The 6144-nt window shown below is 39.9% G+C and overlaps 1 long non-coding RNA gene across 1 annotated transcript; it reads left to right on the forward strand.

Annotated features, from left to right (window-relative positions):
- Positions 1-5243: 5243 nt before the first annotated feature.
- LOC134224320 (uncharacterized) lies at positions 5244-5677 on the forward strand. Its single transcript, XR_009982903.1, has 3 exons — positions 5244-5379; positions 5451-5510; positions 5585-5677. It is a non-coding gene; the product is annotated as an uncharacterized LOC134224320 (long non-coding RNA).
- Positions 5678-6144: the final 467 nt, after the last annotated feature.

The raw sequence follows: 6144 nt of genomic DNA on the forward strand, positions 1-6144 counted from the left end.
TTCCCGAAGGAATCTTTTTGAGATTCTCGAAGGAACCTCTCTGAGATTCCCGAGAGAATTTCCCTGAGATTCCCGAAGGAATCTCCCCGAGATTCCCGGAGGAATCTCCCCGAGATTCCCGGAGGAATCTCCCCGAGATTCCCGGAGGAATCTCCCCGAGATTCCCGGAGGAATCTCCCCGAGATTCCCGGAGGAATCTCCCCGAGATTCCCGGAGGAATCTCCCCGAGATTCCCGGAGGAATCTCCCCGAGATTCCCGGAGGAATCTCCCCGAGACTTCCGGAGGAATCTCCCAGATTCCAGGAGGAATCTCCCGAGATTCAGGAGGAATCTCCCGAGATTCAGGAGGAATCTCCCCGAGATTCCCGGAGGAATCTCCCCGAGATTCCCGGAGGAATCTCCCCGAGATTCCCGGAGGAATCTCCCCGAGATTCCCGGAGGAATCTCCCCGAGATTCCCGGAGGAAACTCCCCGAGATTCCAAGAGGAATCTCCCCAAGATTCCCGGAGGAATCTCCCCGAGATCCCCGGAGGAATCTCCCCGAGATTTCCGGAGGAATCTCCCTGAGATTTCCGGAGGAATCTCCCCGAGATTTCCGGAGGAATCTCCCCGAGATTTCCGGAGGAATCTCCCCGAGATTTCCGGAGGAATCTCCCCGAAGGAATCTCCCCCAGAGACTCCCGATGGAATCTCCCTCAGAGATTCCCGATGGAATCTCCCCAAAATTCTCAATGGGATCTCACCGAGATTCCCAATAGGATCTCATCGAGATTCCCAATGGGATCTCATCGAGTTTTCCAATGGCATATCCTCGAGATTCCCAATGGAAATTCCTCAAGATTCCCAATGGAATCTCCCCGAGACTCCCAAAGGAATATCTTCGAGATTCCCGAAGGAATCTTCCAGATATTTTCGAAGGAATGTCTCTGGTATTCCCGAAGAAATATCACCAAGATTGCCGAATTAATATCTCCGAGATTGCCGAAGGAATCTTTTCCGAAAGAATTTTCTGAGATTCCCAAATGAATCTCCTAGAGAATCTTGAAGGAATCTACTCGAGATTCACAAATAAAATATCCAATTTCATGAGAAAATTCCTTTCAAAATTTCTGGGAGGAATCTCAGGGAATTTCGGGAAGATTCCTTCTCTGGAAGATTCCGATGAAAATCTTGAGGAGATTTGTTTGGGAATCTCGGGGAGATTCCTTCATTCTTTTAAGAATCTTGGGGAGATTCCCTTGGGAATATCGGGGAGATACCGTTGGTATTCCTCGGAGGATACCGTCGGGGATCCCGGGATGAATCCGTTGGTATTCCCAGCAGGATTCCGTTGGGCATCTCAGTAGGATTCCGCTGGGAATCTCTGGAGGACTCAGTTGGGGATGAATTCCGAGGAAATGCCTTTAGGAAACTCAGAAAGATTCCTCTGTTGATAACAATGATATTCCTTCTAGCAATCTAGGATTCCGTTGGGAATCCAGTGAAGATTTCGTTGGAAAACATGGGAGGATTCTGTTGAGATGCTCGGAAGGATTTCGTTGGGAAAGCAGGGAGGGTTTTATTTAGATTGCCGGGATTAGTGGGAATCCCAGAAGGGGTCTGTTGGGATTATTGAGAGGATGTGTTTGGATTCCCAGAGAGACTGGAGATTCCCTGTAGGACACGGTTGGGAATGCCGAGAAGAATCCAGGGAAAATTCTGTTGGAAATCAATGGAGGATTCTTTTGGGGAAGTTTTTCTCCGGAATCCCGGGCGCTTTCTCTCCGGGATTCCAGAAGAATCATATTTAAAAAGCAATAATTTATTTATTCGTTAATAGTGAAGAATGTTTATTGATTTGGTTTTTGTTTTTTTAGGTAAGTAATAGTAACCAGTGGATCGCGGTTTCCCGGAATCCCTTACGAAGATGCCATTTTCATTATGCGTACGAACGTATTCTACGTTGAAAATACCAGTCTCCCGCTGTATTCCACGATTATCGAAATTTATTTCAACTTCATCCAGTACTCCAAGATGGAGTGAGAAGGTAGAAATGCGATGCATCTACGTGAGATTCAGGATATCAACAAGAAATCAAGACGCAGGAAATCGATCAATGTCTACCTACCGGATTCGGACAGAACGGCGAGTGTCCGAACAACATCAGCATTCTGGTTACGTCAAGAAAATGATTAAAACCAGCCTTGATGATATGGCCTTTCAATTATCGCGTTCTAGTCCTGGATCCAAACTGCGTGTTTGGCGATATGCTACCCCACCTAGTTCTCCTAGTTGGCTTCATCGATGCTTTGAATTATTCTCAGGTAAGTATTTAACAGGAGAAGTAGTTTACCATCAATTAACACACCTTTTCTCAGGGTTCCAACGATTCTTGATGGGCGGGAAACGGCCACTACGCTGGGCAACCTTCACCACGGACACCTACTTTGTGTGCGACGGCGATGGTTGGAATCTGCCGAGCAGCATGTTCAACAGCTAGTTGATTATTTGCTATTTGATTAAATCTATAATTATTGTTTTGTTCAAGTTCCGTGTCGATTTCTTCAGGAATTTAAATAAAAGTAAAATAAAATCATATAAAATTGAAAAATTCAGGTTCATAGATAAAACGAAGAAAACTCAATTTATCTTGCACCATGTACATCGTCCTTTTCACGTTGAATTATTTTACATCCCTTCAATTACGTCATTTGTTTTGTACATTATTACTCAGAAGGTATTCGAGTACATCGTGCAGAATTACATCATGAAAAAAATTACACCGGCGCTGTTACTCCCGATTTGCCGTGTACATCGAAAGAGTGGAATATCACAGCTCTGACGGAATAGCCTATGTGCATCTGTTTCGAATGTAATATTCAACAACTGTTTTTGCTGTGTATACATTTAAATTGATTGCAATCTTCTCTCACAGGACAGGCGTCCTTGGCGTGAGAGGTTCCACCACAAATCATGCATTTAGCATCCATGTGTCAATGTTTAGTTCCGTGACCCCACTTTTGGCACTTACACGGAACCGCGAAACAACTTACTTTACGGTTCCTTTCACTCAAAACCGCCCTTGCGTGGAAGAAGCCAAAAATAAGTAAAATGCGAAAAAATCCGGTGAGTACTTTGCCTTTACTCCCGTGTTGAATTTTCACCCACTATGAAGTTCCACCAACTCAAATTTATGTTATTTTCACTCACCCGGGACTATGGTGAAAACAACTCAAATTTGGCTTCTTCCACGGAACAGCACACGTTGGGTCGATGCAGCTCTCTTTGTTTATAATAACATTCAAAAGAGAGAGTGAGAAAACTACCTACTATTGAGTTAAAAATTCGAACTTCGTACTTAAAGTTGAGTTCTTTAAACTTTTTTTTAGGTTCTTTATTTTTTCTGTGTACGGCACTCTGTGGGGTTTTGGAAATTTCCCCCAGGCCTGCGGAAATGTTCTCATGTAACACGGACATGGGACATAATACAGGCCTTTTCCAAACTTTTCATATTATTCAGTTCACTTTTGTTAAAGTGAACTAAATAAAATTCTTGAGAAATACCCTTCACGGAAGAAATAAACTACCCAATAGTGAGTTTAGTTCACCCAACCTCGAACATCCGTACGGGAAGCCAAAATTGAGTAAGGCTTTGGTCCGATTCGCGAATTAAAATCAAATTCAACTCAAAAGTGACAGTTCGGAAATTATGAAATCCCCCGCTCATAAGAATGGTTGGTGCTACCCAGCAAGACCAACAAAACATCTATCAAAAATGATTCAATATCTGTCAAAAGTAATCTTGCTCTGCGAGCAGGGTTATTTGAAAATTTTCAAAATGTCACTTTTAAGTTTAATTCGATTTTAATTCACGAATCGGACCAAAGCCTAAGTAGGGTCGAAGTAGTTTGCCCTCGAGTTTGCCTTTACTCCCATGTTAAAAAAGTACCCAACGGAAAATTTATTGACCCAAATTTAAGTTTAATTCACTCAATTTCGACCTCAGGTCAGGAAATAAAACTCAACATTGGCTTCCCGTATTGAACTGGCGTCGTTGGATTGTTTGGCTCTTTTGTTTTTGACAACAAAAGTGGATGAAAGCGAAGAGAAAAAATAACTCAAAAGTAAGTTTAAAAGTACTCAATTTTGGGTACTTTTTTTCTTCCGTGTTGGTTTATTGTGTCCTAAGACGATCCCCACCGATGTGTATCCAAATGAGTGTCTAGTATAGGAACGAAATGCGTTCATATTTTATTTATGCACTTGTTCTCGCACCGGTTGTTTCTATCAAGGTTGTTGAAGTGCAATCATGCTTCGCACCGGTGGTGAATATCCGGTTGCTATTGAGGCAAACACGGAAATAAATAAAATCAGGAAAAAATTATTATTTATTTTCAAATCTTTCAGAACGCGCTCCAACTTTTGTAATATAGATATATGCGTAAAACATTTTCTTATTTTTTTTTCTTATTTAAACTTATCAGATTAGCTAGATACACATCTGCTAGGTGGCGCTAGCTTATATGCAATATTTAGTGAGGTGGATATCTTGAGATCTATAAGACTTAGAAAGATTTTGTATTCTACAAAGTTGTTCGGGTAGCCATAACATTTATGATGGATACTAGTCTAGTTTGGAATTCATACGCATAGCGGCGCTAGTGTATGAGAAATAACCTGTTAGGTTAAATATTTCTAAATCTGTTAGAGTTGGAAAGTGGCCATCTTTTACAAAGTTATCCGAATTATCTGTTAGGTTGGTTATTATGTAAGATTTAAAAAGGTAGTCAAACCAGAAGTTTTGTTTGAAACCGCAATACTCGTTGGCGCTCGAGTTGAGTCGAATCGAGTCAAGTATGAGACACTGCCCGCATAAATAAAAACCATCTGCAGTATTCTTGCCACTATTCACACGCATTAAGGAATACTGTAACTAATTGTGTAATCATAGATGTACAATGTAACTATATGTTGACATAGAATCAATACCATACAGCATGTTTCATCGATAGTATCATATGTAATAATGTCTTAGTATATTGTTTATTTATAATGCCTTATCTTCCGATCTTTCGAAATAAACCATAATAAACTGTAAATAATTTATACGTGGTATGTCAACAACCACCATATATGGCTGTGAAATAATTATGTATCTTCTAAATCTAGTTTAGTTTTGTTCCGGTGTTGAATCACAGTTAAGAATTATATCTTCCAATGATAAATATGCGATTAACATATTAGTTCAGCAATGATGCTTAAAAGACCACATGCAGACATATTTTCCCGTGTAGCTGTTGTTGATTTCGTTGGAAAAAAACTAGTTCAGTGGAAACAAAATGTTTCTTGTTCAGTTGTTTTTCTGAACTTTCTACTTACTTTTTGTACTTAAAATCATTGGTAAGTAATGAAATTTGTGTAATCCATTCAAATGGTGTTAAACAACAAAATTTTTCTTCAATTCTCAACAGTTATGGTGGCGAAAAAGTGTGGAAGAAGAGCTCCCTTAGTTCCAAAATAACGTGATATTGGTAAGTATTTTGTTAATAAGATATGTGCTCTGCATATTTATAGTGTAAGGGTTTTCCTCCTGCGTGTTTTGTAGGTAAATTTCGGATTCTCTTGCATGCAGCTTCCCGGATGCACAAAGAAAAAGCAAAGACAAGCTGGTTCAACTTTACATCGCGCATATTTTTTTTTTCAGGGAGATTAAAATATATATCTTACAAATAAATAACTAAGATGTGTCAAACACTTGTATTCATTTTTTTGTGAGCGAAAATGATAACTAATTTCCTTTTAATATAGGTAAGGTAAGGGATACGGTGTGCCGATTTTTTGTCATATAATTCTACTATTTGCATAGTATATTTCATATTGTTCTCACCTCAAACACGGATTATAACTGGACCATACCACATGTTGTATTATGAAATTATTGTACTGAAAAATGCCTTTTTTTATATGGTAATTATACTTAACCGCCTATTACCCGTATGGTCGATATGCCAATAACAACATACCATACTGTGAATATCATTTATGGTGAGGTTGGTGTATCTTTAGTATGAATAACAACCAGAACAGTAGAGGTAAAGTTATTTATAGTCATGAACGTTTTGAGGAATAATCCACATATGGTTCATGATTATGCGGGTGAAGATG

This window comes from Armigeres subalbatus, chromosome 3, assembly GCF_024139115.2.
Source record: "Armigeres subalbatus isolate Guangzhou_Male chromosome 3, GZ_Asu_2, whole genome shotgun sequence".
Taxonomy (NCBI): domain Eukaryota; kingdom Metazoa; phylum Arthropoda; class Insecta; order Diptera; family Culicidae; genus Armigeres; species Armigeres subalbatus.